Source organism: Gymnodraco acuticeps, unplaced genomic scaffold (assembly GCF_902827175.1).
Source record: "Gymnodraco acuticeps unplaced genomic scaffold, fGymAcu1.1, whole genome shotgun sequence".
Taxonomy (NCBI): Eukaryota; Metazoa; Chordata; class Actinopteri; order Perciformes; family Bathydraconidae; genus Gymnodraco; species Gymnodraco acuticeps.
In genome coordinates, this window is record NW_022990594.1 from 439,716 (window position 1) to 459,085 (window position 19,370).

Genomic DNA, 19,370 nt, shown 5'->3' on the forward strand with positions numbered 1-19,370 from the left:
GAATTCAAAGGTGGAAGGAGTGAAGTTAGGTAGCTTGAAGAGGGAAAAGCTCCATTTGGGAGAGAGCAGGAGACCAGTGCCACCTCCTCTGCCAGTGGGTCTGGGTGTATGGGTGAAGGAATATGCTGTGGGGAGAGCTGCTGGGGTGAATGTGTTGGATGGAGTAATCCAGGTCTCAGTGAGAGCAAGGAAATCCAGAGACTGCAAGGAAATCCAGAGACTGCAGGGAAGCGTAGCCAGAGATGAAGTCAGCCTTAGGAACAGCTGACTGGCAGTTCCACAGGCCCCCTGAAACTAGATGTTGGATCTCAGTGGAGCATGTGGGATAGACGAGAGCAGGCCGGTTATATCGATTAGGAGATACACGGGGCCAGTGATAATTGCGAGAAGACACATAAACAGGAATGGAGAAAATACATATGATTATAGCATGAGGGGCTAAAAAACAAAATGAAATAATAAAACACCAGCGATACTTAGCTCAATCAAAGTAGGATTTGCCTCCTCTTTGCCTCCCTCGTGACTCCCGCAGGACTCATTTGTCTTTGTCAGTCTTTGACTCCCGCAGGACTCTAATGTCTTTGTCAGTCTTCGTCTGAAGCTGACGCTCCAGGAAAGTGCTACCTAAAATGGACACCCGATTGCTGAGTTCTCACAGCTGTGGGGCCACACCCCTTTAATTAGTTAACTCTCTGCAGCTGGTGGCCCTCAAAAGGAAATCTAGACTGGCTCCCTCCTGAGTTGTTATTGTCTTTTCAGTGGCACAATGGTATTACAATTACATTAAACCCTAAGTTAGAAAGTTTAACCCTTAATACAGTTAAATGACAAGCACAAGTGACTAAATAAAGTGGCAAACATCATCATACCGATACGAGTCTGCCTTTTACTTAGTGTTGGTGACGCACACTGCAGTATAGTTTGTTAATAGCATTACTTTAACCTTTCAAAAATCACAAAGTAGTGTTAACATTTGGAAATGATCCTGCTCTACAAACATTTTAACTATCATGAACGTGTGTTGGCCACAAAGCTTAATTTTTGCAATATACCAAAATCCAATCGGGAAATCCCATTGCTTTTTGTTGAAGGAGCCCTTTCGATTCCTAACTTCAAGTCCACCTACAAAAATGTGCCGGGACAAAAACAGGTTATGGTTGTAATTGTCTTGTGAAACCACTTTTCCACAAAGGTAGATATTGTAAAGTGAAGTATTTTTTTAACTGTATCTTGCTAATGAATTGACAATTTTCTGTGCCCTCAGACCCTGTACTGCAGAGAAAACTAAACGACAGGCAATTACAAAGAACAAGCAGGTACTTATATAGACATACTGTACCGCTGAGAGGGCACACATTGATTCATCTTCCTAAAACACATACACACACCAAAGAGATTTTCTAGGACATGAGTATTGGCAGAATCTAAAAAGAGATGTGGAAAAAACTCTACATACCTCTATTGTGGCCATGTGTGTTGTGCAAATTGACAAGTGGTGTCTGGTCATTGTTGCAACTTCATGTCACTCTTCCTCTCTGGCACGGACATAGAAACACACACAAACACACGTGACAGAATCTTGGCTAAACTGTCACAATGCCAGGTGGACTGGCTCACAGACGCGCTGCAGCACTGTGCACACAGAGTTCTGCCGGTGAAGAACAGAGTGTTCAAAAGTGTCAATTTACAAGGGTGGTCAATGCTCATTTGCCATAAGTGTTTTCGCAGAAACACGAGCAATCAGTCCATCAGCTGGCCAAAAGGCATCATATTCATACGGAGAAATGCACCGTTTTCAACTTCCTTAACTTGGAGTTCTGTTGCCCCAATTATTACGTGTAAGGTGGGAGAAGTACTCAGATCAAGTACTTAAGTAAAAGTAGTATACTGCAGGGTAGCTTGTGAATTTACTCCAGGTGTAACTAAAGTCTGATTTAAGACTTGATTATATTTCACATCATTATTCCAGATCTGTAAAATAAATAAAGGTATTAAATACATGTAGTGGAGTAAAAGTACACAATTTACCTCTGGTCTGTAGAGGAGCAGAATTACAAAGAAGCAAAAGTGGAAATATTTAAGTACCTCAAAATAAGTACAGTACTTGAGTAAATCTACTTAGTTACTACCACCACTGCAGGTATGTCATGTGTGCTAGCAGCCAATAATCCAAACTATACATACAATAAATCAATGTTAATTATGTTTCCAATTTGTTTAAATAACCTATAAAAATAATGTTAAAGTACCAGATCGATAAGCAGTATTTGTAATTGTTTCAATTAGGCCTCATTATTTCACATTTGCACAAGCACTTTTGTTTTGTTGTTTACGGAGCCCTGGAATACGGAGCCCTGGAGGGTTCATAGAGAGAAAAATAAATAAAACGTGACCACGTTTTACTTTCTCGTGCGCACGCTTTAGTAACTCGTGCGCACGAGTTACTAAAGCGTGCGCACGAGTTACTAAAGCGTGCGCACGAGTTAATAAAGCGTGCGCACGAGTTACTAAAGCGTGCGCACGAGTTAATAAAGCATGGCCTCGTTTTGTGTGTGTGTGTGTGTGGGAGCATTTGTTTATGATAGTATCGTTCGTTCCGGTACACTCCGGCAGGACTATAGCACATCGAGATTAAGATTAAACACATTTATTTCACTTGGGAATACACTTAACTATGGGGAACCAGATTTGTTTAAAGTACTGTTCGTGGTAATTTGAAAACAAATGCCGGTGGTGTCGGATACACACGAACACGCACACAGAGCGGAGCTGAGCACACACACACACATCATGCGCCCCGTTGACAGGACATCTCCTTCATAAAACAAGGGAGAATACTCTGGTAGTTCGATGTGTGTATAGGTGTGTGTGGTTAAACGTAGCAGCCTCGATCTCTATTCAGCGGTTCTAATGAAGGGAAACGCAGTGAAGTAAACAGTAAAAGGCACAGCTCTTTGCAGCTGGTGCTGCTCTTCTCAGATTCTGCTGAGTTACACATTACTGCCTCCAGTGCCCTGTACGACGAAGCCAGTTCAACAGACCCTGGACCTGAATATGTTCGATTTACCCGGCTTAACTGACCCTAACAAACGCGATGTCGATAAGCGGTCCTACGAAGCTGGTTATCAACTCAGTAAATCAACCAGGGTTTCTCTGTCCGGCTGAGAGCGCGCTCAGGTGAAAGGGACGGGGTTAGCAACATTTGACCAATCACAAACATGGAGACGCGTGCTGACAGCGCAGCATCATACTTCATGAATGAATAGTGTAAATAGCCAATCCTGCTTCGTAGTACAGGCCACTGGTGCCGCTGAGATTTCATAAAGTGAAGGAGGTTTTCCTTCGATAAAACAGCTGTGGGCAGCAGATACTGTGAGTCAAGGACAGGAATCCCTCAATTTAAATAAAACGAGGCCACGCTTTACGAGTTACTAAAGCGTGCGCACGAGAAAGTAAAACGTGGCCACGTTTTATTTATTTTTCTCTCTATGAACCCTCCAGGGCTCCGTACTGGAGGGTTCATAGAGAGAAAAATAAATAAAGCGTGCGCACGAGTTACTAAAGCGTGCGCACGAGTTACTAAAGCGTGCGCACGAGTTACTAAAACGTGCGCACGAGTTACTAAAGCGTGCGCACGAGTTACTACAGCGTGCGCACGAGTTACTAAAGCGTGCGCATGAGTTACTACAGCGTGCGCACGAGTTACTACAGCGTGCGCACGAGTTACTACAGCGTGCGCACAAGTTACTAAAGCGTGCACACGAGTTAGTTAGGTATATAATGTACAGCACAACAGACCAGCCTTTCTCCCCGAAGCATGAAGAGGACGACTTCACCTGCTTGATCGGTAAGTTAAGTTGATTATTAGCTTGCTATTAAACATGAATTGATAGCTCAGCAACATCTAAATCATCCTAGAAAGAGGTAACAAGAGTGTGCCGAGAAGTAACTAATCATCAATGCAAAACAAAAAACTCAAATTTGGATAATCGATATGTCCATCCCACAGGGACTCATTTATCAACACTAGCCCCCTAGGTGTGTGTGTGTGTCTATCGGTGTGCTTGTAGCGCTAGTTGGCAGTTTTACATAGGAGCTGGCCAAAAATATACGTAAAGACAGTCAGAAACTAATGCGATTTAAAATGTGTCTTACGATCATTGTGTATGCGAGAGAACATGCTACATTTCACAGCAACACATGTTGCAACATACCTTCTTTGAGAAGCATTACGTTGGCTAAGTTAACCTAACGGTGAGACTGTTTGCTTACTGGTGGCTCTTGGCTGCGTCTTACAGGGGTTTGTATTAATGTTAACCAACCAGATTCTGTGAATGACTTTACGCAGCAGGGAGTTCCCGGTAGCTTAACTTTGTATTTGTCCATCTACCGACATAGCCAACTTGCTAAATTTAACAAGCTAATAGCGCTAGCATGAGCAGCTAGGATAAGCTGATATAAATGGTGTCAACAACACTAGTTTTTTTCAACCAATGACTGTTCGTGGATGTAGTGATAAAAACACTTTTGATTGTGCATCAAGTGTAATGTTCTTATTTGTTACAAATAAGACACCGTCTTGAATCTTTAGACTAGCTTCACTAGCCACTTTATTAGCCAACAACCAGTACCAACTCACATCTTGTTCTACTCACTTCTATGTCAATAGATGTTATACTGCCACCTAGTGGTAAGTAACATATATGCATTGTAACTATGCATAAACGTCTATCATTACATCAAGTGTTTCAATGGATTTAAATGTCACCATAACATACTTTACAAATCCACAGTTATTTGCAATCGTAAACGTTGTGAATGTTTGCAATTTATACTTTGTTTAATACTCTTTCTAGAGCAGACAGTTGAAACAATGGATGCTGAGCTGAGGGGTTTCTTAATTAAGCGGAACATTTCTGAGGAATTTATCCAAAAGCTGGAAAATGAAAAGGTAAGCCTTTAAATGCCATATGTAAATATGTACCCGTCCCCTTTATGTGTGTTGTTATTCTCAATTATTGCATTGAAGTGTACTGCTCGATTTTTGATTTGATTTATTTCGAACAGGTAAAACAACAATACAAAAAATAAAAATGAAAAGAAACAAGAGAATTATGCACTTTACAAACGTAAAGGTGGGGTAGGTAATTTTGGAGAAACCAGCTTGAGTGCGCTATAATTAGAAAATACACAACCGGAACAAATCTGCCACTTCCTTCCAGAGCCCCTCCTCCAACACACACGAATGCGCACATGACCAATGAGGGCACGAGATAAGTTTGTGCACTGATGGAAGGCTGACAGGCAGGTAGGCCATCCAGTTATTTTAGCCGGGCCGGCTAAAATGATTGGTCGTGCTTTTTACAGCGCTACGGCTTCCACAGATGAAATTTTGTTATGGATTTTTTGTCAAAGCACTTCAGATATTCATTGCTATCGGGATGTTAAGAGCATTCCATGGAATATACAAAAAGTGTATCTCGAGCCGGTTTCTCAAACTGACCTACCCCACCTTTAAGCAGTATCAAATTGATAAACAAAAATATTATTGACTTACAAATTATATACAAACAAACGATCTACCTAATTACATATCCAAAAAGGAGTGGGGAGAAGTCAGTTGATTGTTATGCTGATTGTCATTGATTAGAATAGTGATATTGAGAATTCAGTTAAGCTGGGAATCACGTGAAATCTATATTCATATCTTGTGTGTTGAAAGAATGGCTAACTGAGGTTGCTCCGAATAAACGTCTGTGCTGCGTCCTTAAAATAACAATGAACAACAGAAATTATTAATAAACTAACATGGGTTGAACTGCTAGGCAAAAGGAGCTATACTATACAATGACTATAATGAAATGCTAATACTCAAGTTGACCACATGGTGGCTCTCTCACAATATGTGCATTATTACAATACAATAGGGAGTAATTATTCTTATTTAGATAATTGAAATATTTATCATAGCCCAGTCAAAACTTATAGCAATGTACATTGCTACTGAACTGAAATATGGGCTTAAACTACAGTAAATTATTTACTAAATCAACATACTCTGTAGACAAAATAACACATGAACAAATTAGTAGGCTGCATATATTATTAGTAGCGCCAAGTGGCTAGAAGCTTTAAGAATGTCACGGAAACATATGACACTGGACTATGACTTTGCAATAGGACATTATTGTAAATTAATAGCACCAGTGATTAAGCAATGTTGAATTAACTACAGTAGTTGCCTACATCCAGACAATCATCTTTATTCCTATTATTAGCTGGAAAGGCTTGGGTATAGGCAGTTAGCAAAAATAACAACAAGCGGATTGGACTACCAGGCTTAACTTGAAATAGCTCTCATTAAATGACTAACTATACAGAATATACTAACTGTATACATTGCCCCAAAACAAAAATAATTACATTGAATGAATGAATTGCGTATGACCTTTCCATGAGGTGAAGAACAAGTCAAATAACTGACAATAAATATTTTTGTTGAATCCAGAAAGCACACATTTTGGCCACAGTGAGGGTTAGTGTTGCTTACAAAAATCAAAAATGGATTTTCTTTTTTAATGAAATTATTTTAGCAGATTGTTGGAAATTTGGCAATACAAATACAATTGGTGAGATGTTGAACATTTTAGGAGAGTATTCCCAATTGAAAGTACATTTGAACTAATGTGGCTCAATGGTTTTAAGAGTCAAGTCATTCATAATTCTATTATTTATTTCGGCACATTAATATGTAATTATAATCATGCTCCCAACGATTGTTTTTGTCTTTTTTATTTTCTCCAGATTGATGCATCAGTAATACCTGTAATGACGGATGCTGACCTGGCAAAGTACATCCCTAAAGCTGGAGATAGAATAGCTACTGTTGCCTTCTGCCGGCATAACAATTCATCGATTGACACAAAGAGCAGGAAAGAGACAATGCTCACAAGGCTGCGACAGAGATTGGTCTCTGGTGAGGCACCAGTACCCGCAAAAAGAAAGCAATGGGCAGGAAATACAAGTGCTAAAAAGCAAGAGAGACGGGTTGAACTTGGATGGATGGATTTCGATGGAAAGCAGAAACGGTACAGACAAGTGAAGGCAATCAATGGTGGAGGAACAAGACACCTGATCATCAGCAAGGACAAAACAGTAGTGGAAATCAAAGAAATGGCTGAAAACTTGTTTTTCCCAGATGGTTTTTCAAAAGGAAAGAGAAAGCTCTCAAATTATTCAACTGAAATTGAATCTTCTCAGGTACAGGTCAGCAGTTCTAGCACTGTGGATGACTTGTATGAAGAAAGCAGAGTAAAAATCCTTAGATTGTACCTTTGTACCAAAATAAGAAAAGTGGAGCTGTCCTCAGATGAAGAGGAGGCAGAGATGCAGTTAACCTCAACCCCAGTTGTAGATCTTACTGGAAGTGAGCCACATTATTCAACTGATGTACAGGGGATCGATGACATGGTTCATCAAGAGATCGATCTTGAGATTATTATTGGGGCTATGGCAAATGATGGTGTGCAGTTAGATGACACACTGCCGTGGAATGACCAGCCACCACATGGATTGGGCGAACCGCAACCTGCAACGTGGAATGACCAGCCACCACATGGATTGGGCGAACCGCAACCTGCAACATGGAATGACCAGCCACCACATGGATTGGGCGAACCGCAACCTGCAACGTGGAATGACCAGCCACCACATGGATTGGGCGAACCGCAACCTGCTCTTGTTACAGAGCCATGGAATGACCAGACAATGGATGAACCTGCTCCTGTTACACTGATTATCAGGAGGGGGCATTGTCTCACTGACCTTATCAAAGCCTTCACAAACCCAGACATTTTAAACACTGAGGTGTTTATAAAGATGCGTCTACCCAATGGTAAACTTGAAGAAGGAGAGGGAAGTGGTTTGACCCGGGACTGCTTAACTGAATTTTGGACAGACTTTTATGAAAGATGCACCTTGGGAGGGAATGTAAAAGTTCCCTTTATTAGACATGATTATCAGTCTGAAGAGTGGCAGGCAATTGCCAGAATCTTAGTAGTAGGGTGGAGGATTGCTCGCTATTTCCCAGTGAAACTGGCAGTACCATTCCTTGAAGAGGCACTGTACGCCACATCCACCAGTAGCTTAAAGGACACCTTTTTGCAGTACGTGTCTGAACAGGAGAGAGAGGTCCTTGTTAAGGCTTTGGAAGACTTCAACTCTGTTGACACTGACGCACTGTTTGATGCCCTTGAAGCACATGAGTGCCAGCAGGTTCCTACCAAGGACAATCTGATCCCACTGCTTTCACAGATGGGACACAAGGCTCTCATACAGGCACCAATGTATGTAATCAAGTGTTGGCGTCCCATTGTGGTGCACTTAGCAAGTGTGTTGCCACAAGATGCCCTGCATCATGTTATACAGCAGAAAACACCAACTGGAAAAGCAGTGAAGGAGCTTCTTCAGTTCCCAGATGAGATGACTCCACCCCAGACTGCAGTTGCCCGCTACCTGAAGAGATATGTAGGTGAAGTTGATCTGAGCACCCTTCAGCTTTTCCTCCGCTTCTGCACTGGTTCCAATTTAATGGAACAAACTATTAAGATACAATTAATCGAAACCTCGAACTTCGAGCGAAGACCACGATCTCACACATGTGGCTGCCTTTTAAAACTACCTGTAGGGTACCACAATTATCCAGATCTCCGCAGTGATTTTAATAGTGTACTTACAAGCTCTGTATGGGTGATGGATATCATCTAGACAAGAAGGAGATAGCGTCTATAGGTTGCACCCACAATTTCTACTGCAGTTATGGTTTTGAAATGAACATTTAAAGACAGGAGATAATTTTCAAGGTGCAAAAGGCTTTCTTTCAGCATTTAACATTTTCTTAGCTAGGCGCTACGTTTATATATGCACTTTGAAACTTTAATTGATAGAGAAAAGTGAAGGACTGTGGGTGTGACTGTTTACATACATGTGGGATGTTTTCACTATAGACTCAAGTGATTTGGTATTGAAATGCTGTTTAAAGTACTGAAGGCAGTACTTAAGCATACTATTTTCTTAGGAATTGGTATTACAAATGTGTTATATTGATACTTCAAACTGCATGGTTGTAGTTGTAGTGGGGTGGGTTGGGGGGCGGTTGTGGTGGTTTGTGTGATGGTCCTTTAGCAGAAATGAACTGCAACTCTTGATTATCTGGTGCAGTTGCCTACTGAAAGAATCTAATAGTTTCCAGTTTGTGCTGATTGAATACCTCACAAACTCACACAACATTCCACATTTGATAATACATTTTTACTCATAGTCACAGTAGAAGTTATGATATCAAAGAAGATACATTTTCTGATACACAGGAGCCAATGATTGTGTTCAATAGGCACACAACAGCTACTAGATAGCTGTATGCAAAAACATAAGCTGAGCTAAGTAAATATGCATTTATGTTTGATTGCTAGGGATTTGCATATTATGTTTTGCCTTCATTTGAAAATCCTTGCACTGCATTGACATGATTGTTGTTCAAATCTGCATGTTAATTTGGAATAGAGTGATTCCAAAGGGCAGAATAACTATTGAAGGATGTTTTATTTTTATAGAATATTTTACTCAAATGTGTTAATTGTTGTTCCTGTTCCTGTTGTACACATGTCCTATTTTAAGAGTCTATTCATTTGACTAATCTGGTCTTTCTGTTTAGCATGAATGTATTTTGACCAGAGTAAACATTTAATAAGAGTTTATGGGGGAAAGTTTAAAACCTCAACATTTACTCAAGTTCTTATGTCAGTGCCTGTTTATTGGTGACATTCAAGTTTGCCTAAGTAGGGCTTAATGTTAAAATACGATGCATACAAAAGCACTCCCTTTTGTATTTGTGTTGGTTTTGTTATTTTTAAATCATGTAACATTGTTACATTGTTATCAAATACTCCTTCACTGCAAGGTCAGTAATGATCTATTTATTTGTTTGTTTGTTCCACACAATAAAAGACGATTATTATGTGAAGCACATGGAATAAATATGTATCATTAAAGTAAGATACATTTTCTGTTCACTGTATATGAAATATCAAAGGTGAATTAATGTTTACAATACATGTCACACATTGCTAGATACATTTACCATATATACATTCATATACATGTGTATATCCTAAACTATTCAAAAGTATATAAAGGAGTCAAAATTAGTACAGTCTTAAACAGCAGTAAAATCCAACATTAATTCAGCAGTAATATTAATCCAGAAACATCATATATAATAATAAAACACTGACAGGGAACATTTTACTGCACGGTGACTACTTTTACTTTTCATACTGTTATTTACATTTTGCTGATAATACTTAAATACTTTTAATTATGTAAGGTTTTAAATGTAGGATTTAGTGGAATATTTCCACAGTTTGGTAGGGTTTTTACTTCAGTAATGGATCTGATACTTCTTCCACCAATAGCAGAAAGAACTGCAACATTCATGCAGTTGCCTCCTCAAATACTTGTGGGCGAATTATATCCCTCAATGATAGATATAAGTCAAGTGCTTGTGACCTACTCATTGGGAACCCCATGCCTGATTCTTCCATTATGATTGTGCACAAATCAAACATGTCCTCGTCACATGGAACTGAAGTTAGGAACTTGAAGCTCTCTTTGCAAGTGGGTAAGTCTTCACTGAATGGAACAAGAAGGTCATCTGCACCCCACAAATGAGGTGCCGTATACATGATATTAGGTATTCCTGCAGGGACATTGGCGTTTGTAGAGGGCCTGATGCGATGTGCGTTCCAAACGTGTCTTATCTCATTCAAGTCCTCCTGCAAAAAGAAATGAAAAGGGGGATAAATTGTATGTACCATATGGAATAATAGCAAAAAACAAAGTTATCTGATACTCTCGTTGCCCACTGCACACACATCATTCAAGCTCCGACATAGCGCTGTTATTTCAGAACAATGGGCAGGGCTTTTTGTTGCGCATTGGCAAGAGATTATTAGATTTGAACCTCACGGCATGCTGTACGCGATCTGATAAATAAAAGATGTAGATATCAAACACAAATTGATCGCTATAATAGAGCCGTATTAACAGATAATTGGCGTTATGGGTTACATCACGGATACATTCTTCAAATTCAGAGGTCTAATTGTGTGAGGCATTTTTAGCGCAAACACATATTCTAACGCATTCATTATGCATGCAGCTATCAAGTGTACACTGACAATTAAGCACAACTAAACTATACATAACATAACTTTGAGTCAATTCCTTCATCATAATACATCCTACGTTAAATGAATAGGTACACATGCATGCAACTATAGTAGGCCTACGTCTTAATTAAATTATACCCAAAGTGCGTAAAGACTCACACAACTCATTCAACAACACCGTTAGCTATCCCCTAAATAAAAAAGGCCTATAGGCTATGCCAGCTGTAAATATACGTTGTCAAAAATGTTTGCCAATGTCTATATAGCCTATTTATAAGTTAATCATGTCTATGCATTAACATTGGACATTGGCAGGCTATGATTGTCTGGCAAGTTGTCAGAAAACGTAGTGCGGTTATTCGTAAAACTGTTGTGTGACTCGTTACAAATGTTGGGCAGACTTTGTGTTTATAGCCTGTGTGTTCAACGTAGGTTCATCTTGATGATGAATTGATGTCAGGTTGATTTTAAAAGTTGTTCTACAGTGGGTGTATTTGGCAGATCATTGCTGCCTATCAGTATGTGGATGGGCGTGTAACCGCGGCCACGCACACGGCCTAAAGTTTAGCTGTTCTACTGATCAAATTTGCCCTTTAACTCAAATTGATCAAACAGCAAAAACTCCACCGATTCTATTTAAAGAAATACGATACAGTTGGCAGTCAACAAAAAGGCTTAACACAAGCATTCTCTCCCAACAGTATGACATTTATTATCAATATCAAACACATTTACAAAAAATACTTTAACCAGTAAAAAAGAACAACAATTTATTATGAATTCATCTACTAGGCTATTTAAAATATAGGTATCCAGCGTATAAAAACCGACTAAATGAGCGCAGACAGTTACTGTTGGGAGGGGGAAGCAAGCAGGTCAAATCTAAATATTAGGCTACTCACCGCCACTCACACGTGCACTGTACAGACACAACAACTGAAAATAAAATGATAAATTAAGAAAGGTGCAAAATTAACTACACACACACACACACACACACACGCACACACACACACACACACACACACTTAAGGGGCAGTGAAGTGCACGTGTGAGTGGCGGTGAGTAGCCTAATATTTAGATTTGACCTGCTTGCTTCCCCCTCCCAACAGTAACTGTCTGCGCTCATTTAGTCGGTTTTTATACGCTGGATACCATTTTAAATAGCCTAGTAGATGAATTTGTAATACATTGTTGTTCTTTTTACTGGATAAAGTATTGTTTGTAAATGTGTTTGATATTAATAATAAATGTCATACTCTTGGGAGAGAATCCTTGTCTTAAGCCTTTTTGTTGACTGCCAACTGTATCGTGTTTCTTTAAATTGAATCTGTGGAGTTTTTGCTGTTTGATCAATTTGAGTTAAAGGGCAAATTTGATCAGTAGAACAGCTAAACTTTAGGCCGTGTGCGCGGCCGCGGTTACAGATGCATACAACATGATTGACTCTCATAATAAATCCTGTGGTTTTTAAGTCTGTGCCCTACTTTTACTATTTCCCGATATTTGTATAATTTACATGGTTATGGTCTGTTTAACTGCAGCTAACAATTGTCAGATCAACGTCATATTGTTTTACCTGAATGATTGCCATGAAGCACAACTGGACAAGTGCTTTGTCCAGAAAATCACCGGTGAAGAGCCCTTCATCCTTGAGTTCTCCCAGTTGCTGGATCCAGTATTGAACCCCTTCCTTTCTCATCACTCCCCACCAGCTCTCTATTCTCTGATTTGCGGTGCTAGCTCCTGTTATATAACTCCTTTCTCCTGCTCTGTCATCTTCATCGTTTCGCCGTAAAAACTGTTGGATGTCTCGTAGCAGAACATTCTCTGTGCCCATGTCAGTGCGTAAAAGCCTTGGGTAACCTCCGACATCCTCTATTGCTTCGACAAAGTAGCTTCCAATTACTTTTGGGTCGCTGTTGGTGAAAGCTGCTTTTAGCCAGATAATCCGACGGGAATATCCGTCAATGCATCCATTAATGCATATTCCATAGGGCTTGAGTTTGTCATAGCCATCTACGTGCCATATGAAATTAGGCCCTTGTGAAAAATACTTTCTCCGGCTGAGACATCTTTTCAGGCGAGCTTGAGAGTTGACTGGGTCGAGCAGAGAAAGAAGGATCCTCACGTCTTCTTTCCGGATGCGGATACCTCGCTCCAAAAGCTTTGCATACATCCAGCGATATCCATGAAGTTGTCCAGGGCCTCCCAATTGACCAACTATATAGTCGATAGCAACTTCCAAATCAGCATATTTCCGACGATTTAATCCACACGCTCTCAATATTCTCCTTAATGTACTTTTACTAACAATTATCCCTTGCAAAGCAAGTGTTGTCAGGATGTCTTGATAACTCATCCCAAGTCCAAAGTAAAGCTTAATTAAAGCGTCTCTATCCATAGCTACAACCATTGACAAGTGCGTGGTGGCTCGAATGAATGACGTGCACTGCCAGAATTCTGTAATGTAACGCTTTTAACGAGTTAATAAAGCGTGGCCTCGTTGTATTTAAAACGTGGGCCACGCTTTATTAACTCGTGCGCACGCTTTAGTAACTCGTGCGCACGCTTTATTAAGTCGTGCGCACGCTTTATTAAGTCGTGCGCACGCTTTAGTAACTCGTGCGCACGCTTTAGTAACTCGTGCGCACGCTTTAGTATCTCGTGCGAACGAGAAAGTAAAACGTGGCCACGTTTTATTTATTTTTCTCTCTATGAACCCTCCAGGGCTCCGTAGTTGTTCAATCCATAATAAAATAAAAAATTATAGTTGGATATTTTTGTCTTTTATTATTAGCAGAGAAAATGTAATGTTTGTACAACTATATACAATTAATTCTACCAATCTCGGTGGAAACCGGGTTGTGGGGAGCTCGAAAATATTTCCAATTACCCAAGGGGGGCCTGACTGAAAAAGGTTGGGAACCACTGACTTAACGTATGGCAATACAAACAATGTAGACTTATACATTGGAAAGTCAGAAGATACAATTTTCTGTAAAAGTGTGTGTTCCTGGAGACCACCGTTATATTGGAAAAAGCTAAGCTCATTATTGCTCTGTGATGCCTGTTCACACAGGGGAGGCACACACACATTTGCTTCATGTCGGGCTTTTTCACAGATAAACTCTTAAACGCTTCTGTGCCCAGAATGATGTAGACCTCAAATTAGCACAAGATAGCAAACGGTATGTGTGCCTTTGTACAAACAAGCACATGTGGTTTGAGCATGTGTGTCCCTGTAGTTAAGTATGTGTGTATAGTGACAGTGCCCTACACCAGACACTTTAGAGAATTCGGTACGGACACAAGCAGAGCTCCAAATGGCTGAGCAGACGGCAACCTGTGTGGACTGCAGGAGCCGTTTTGGACACAATAACCCATGGGTGGACAGTAGAAGGTTCAGACCACGACCACAGTGTGTCAGAGTGTGTGTGTGTGTGTGGTTGTGTGTGTGTGTGTGTGTGTGTGTGTGTGTGTGTGTGTGTGTGTGTGTGTGTGTGTGTGTGTGTGTGTGTGTTGTGTGTGTGTGTGTGTGTGTGTGTGTGTGTGTGTGTATGCATATTATCTGTGCAGGTAGGCCTTGAGGGCAGAGAACATTGTGGAAGGTTAACAGTGTCCATTAAGCCTTTCACATGTTGTCGTCATCACACCTTCACAAACACATTCACACACTAAAACAGTATCTGCGGTTCATAAAGAGTTGAAGTAAGGGTTGGGTTCTGTTTGATATACAAATGTTAAAGCAGTGACGTTATAGCATTGCTTATAAAGTATTTATGTTCTAATAGCCTTTAAGGAGCACTGTTACTAAAAAGCCTACTGTTTGACAGACTGATGCCAATTGAGCGTTGAGATGTGAGATAAGGAAGCGAATATCAAGATCATTTTTAGAGAGCCAGAGATTACAGCTAAAACAGAAGACAATAAAGCCTCCCCTGGATTCCTTTGTTTACTTCTGTAATGTAGTGACATCACCATGTCACATTCTAGCTTATTTTGGCAAGCGCTCTATCACATTGTACATGATAGGCTAAGGGGCAGGACGTCTTTAAGTGGTTGATCAATCACAACAGAGCCAGCCAGCTAACCAATCAGAGCAGAATGGCCTCTGGTTTTAGACAGAGGGTGAAAAGGGGTGCTGCAGCACAGGCAGTATGAGAAGAATAAAGAGCTTTTTGAACATTAAAGCATGAAAACATGTCACAGGTACTATTGACAATAACTCAATATATGAAGAAACACTCCCCCCCCCCCCCCCCCCACACACACAAACAAATCTGTATCTGCAATCTCTCGTGGACTCATCTCCCTCCATCTTCCAGTCGTTTATAGACTGCTATAAAATAATATCTGCTGCTACTCCAACAAAAATGAACCTGGAGTATTCATTTAAATTACATTAGAGAAAAAGGCATGCCTTAATTCATTTAGAGGGAGATGAACTCTGAAAACTAGGTTGCTCTGACCACCTGTGAGGAAGTGGATATAGAGCAACAAATGCAGTTCATTCAAGCATTAAGCCTTAAATAATTATTTGTTTTCCCTTCCAACAATGGCATGAGATAATTGTACTCATCATCTGTGCAGTTTAGTAAGCTTGGTTAAATGAACTCATACCTTCAGAAAGAAATGAAAGATATGGATACTAGAAAACATATCAAAAGATGTATCTTGCTTGGCTGGGTAACCAAATTGCAACCTTGTGGACCTGAATGCAACATTTAGAAAATCAAAAACATTAGCTTACAAGCTTGTTATAAACATAGGACCATTGTACCAAATGGTTGTTTGTTGGACTTTGTAGCACTGGATGGTTATTTGTGGGGATTAATAAATATAATGAATATGCATTGCATAACTGGGACCATGACGATTATGATCATATTAAATATTACCAGTTCCCTGTGCATAGGTGGGCGTCTCCAAGAGTTCAGCTTTAAAGAGTATATGTTATATGCATTGCCTCTTCAGTACTCTACATACGCCAGCATAATCTGAAGCGAATGTTTGTTTCCTCCTCTGGTTTAGCCAATTCTAAGCCCTGTAAGCCCCATCACACGTACAGTTAGCCTCCCACTCACTGCTTTCTTAACACGCAACTCTTCTCAGCTGCATGCATTGACATAATGCTGTAACATTAATCCCTTTGGCACACCTACACTGCTCTTTTTCTGTGATTATTAAAGTGTCACATGACATTTGGCTTCAGCTTCCAGGACTGGCGAGGCTTTAAGGATAACGAACGGAAGCAAAACAAAACAAGCTTATATTATTGAGATAGTAGGGGTTCAAATATATTGAATTTTATTTAATTTTCATTTGAAAAAGCAATGTAAATGTATCAACATTGGGAAAAAAGTTAGCTTAAAGGCTACCTGTCATCGATTGATGCATGTGGTCACAGTGACAACAGGAACTGCTTGTAATGACTAGTGACTTTCATTTGCCTTATACATGTTTTGAGACTTTAAGTTTCATGCCTTGTGTTATACGTTATGTTAAGTATAATAGGGGTTAAAACAAAGAACGATGCTAGCTTAATCATTTTTTATAAATGTCTCCTTTATCTATGTTAACAATGCTAAAGAAGAAACAGAGACTATTAAAAGCTGATGTCCTGGTTATATACTTCATGTAAAATATGATTGTACCTATACAGTATATGTACACCTTGATATATTGGAAGATGATTAGAAGAGGAACTTTCTGTACAGAGATAAAATGTTATGTAAAAAAATGAATGATTCATTGTTTCTGTATGTTTGTGTCATCTTATGAAGATGACCGTAAAAGGCCACAGGAGACCAAGAATGAGAGCAGGCAAAAGGTAGAGGCAGACAGGAAGGAAGAAAATCTGGCTGGGAATCAGTGCCGATGGGCTATTTCTACACTGCTGGACTGATGAGGGGAAAAAGGTGAGAAGGTGAACAAGAAAGTCAGTTGGGAAAATCTGAGGGCATATGGTGGATGTGGAGACATACAGTGATCGTGTGTCTGTCTCTGGGCTCTGCCAAAGAGAAGGTGACCTACACTGCAGTTCTGTGCTGGAACACCTATTCCCATGTTATAATACGGTTAATGGTGTTTATCTGCCTGATAGATGTAGGCCAGAAGCAGACATTGGAAGTAACGGATAAAGTGTAATGTGATTACATAACAAGGGTAACAACATTAACTGTGTTCCCTTACAGTTACATTAAAAAAAGACTATCAGATTACTGTTAGTTTTTTTTAAAAGTGGAGATTTGTTTGCAGAATTACAAAGTACTAAAAACTAAAAAGAGCATATAGTGTTTGTTGTCAAAGGATCAGATGTTATCTCTTCTCTGTGAGCTGTACTGTTCTGTAGGCTAATACTTTAAGTGTGAATCTATACGTATACTGCCTGAATCTACTTTATGGTTTTCACTTTCTTTGGTTCATTTGTTTTGTTTTTAATTCAATAAGAGAAACAATATGTTCATAACATAGTGTGTGAGAGCTGAACTGTGTGTATTTAACTAAAAACGGAACATTTTCTGTCAGCTCAGATTTTATTTCTGCTTTTTTAAACTGCAGTATGTGCTCAAGTATTGTGCACTTTCATTGTTAGTGACAAAACACACACACACACACACACACACACACACACACACACACACACACACACACACACACACACACACACACACACACACACACAGCTTTGTTTTATCAGAGCAGGTTTCTGGGTGTTTGTGTGAAAGCTGTTACGATCTGTCCTTCTCGCCTCTGGCAGGAACACCTGCCACACTATGTTCAGGTCCATCTGGAGGGTACACACACACACTTCCCTTCAGACATGGTAACAATAGTAAAGTGAGTCTGAGACCATCCTTTAGCCTGAAAATGTTAAGCTGCTGTGCTGTTTCAAAGGCACTGAGCAGGGAGGGTTTTATTTAAATGACGCTGGAGGGGAATGCAGGAGGATCATACGTACGGCTGAATAATTTGATTTTAAGTCACCGGGATTTAAATGTGTGCAAAACTCATATCACAAGATCTTCCATAAGTTTGTAAATCGTAAAAGTTTTAGTTGCCAATTATAACATCTGTCACTGGCAGGAAAAAAAAAAATGTTGATACTAAATATCTTAGTTTCTTCTTTTCCAAGGTTAGATTCAAGATTTTTCAAGATTCAAGGTTCAAAGGTTTATACTCATATACACAACTACGGTGTAATTATGTTATGTATGACAAACTTAGATTACAGATTCCTTAACAGTGCAATTACAAGTATATATAAAATATATATATATTAGGGCTGTCAAGTTAACGCGTTAATAACGCATTAACGCAAAACAAAATTAACGCCACTAATTATTTTAACGCGATTAACGCATGTGTATTTTTTTTTCCTCGGCCGCCCCGTAGTTTCAGAGCGCATCGAGTTTAAAATACCATCTACAAGCTGATAATATTGGCTGAAGTTTCATCAACAACCAAGGTGCAGGGCTGAAGTTGTATGAGCGGTTGTCAGTCATAGGTAACATTCTCCAATCTTACTTAATTAAATATAGCTTGTTTTTTTTCTGTGATAAATTACCAGACACAACTCATTGGTTCAAAACAGTAATTTATATACTCTGATAACTCACTAATACATACATTTCCCCCTTATGTTATTCAGTACATCCTTATTGTAATAGCAAATTAGATCTCGGCATAAATATTTTGTTTGTATTGTCAACTGGCCCATTTTAATTTCCTCTGAGTAACTTATTTTAATTCAGAACATAGATTCATTTGAGATCATTCAGGATATAACCATCTTGTCCCAAACAGCCATATCCACCCACTCAAGTTTAATGATACTTGCCTCATTGTATTCAGCCCTAATCAGATGGGTGATCACCCTGTGTGTTGACCAAAATAAAAATCCAGACCACAACATTCATTTAGATATATTACAATACTATTTCGCTCTGCTAATGTGTGGACTAATTGCATAGTAATATAGCTGTTCACAAATATGAAATATTTTCCCTACTGCTGTGTGTGTGTGTGTGTGTGTGTGTGTGTGTGTGTGTGTGTGTGTGTGTGTGTGTGTGTGTGTGTGTGTGTGTGTGTTCATAAGATGTTAGACCTACTGCAGCACCACTACGCGGTTCAGAGAGG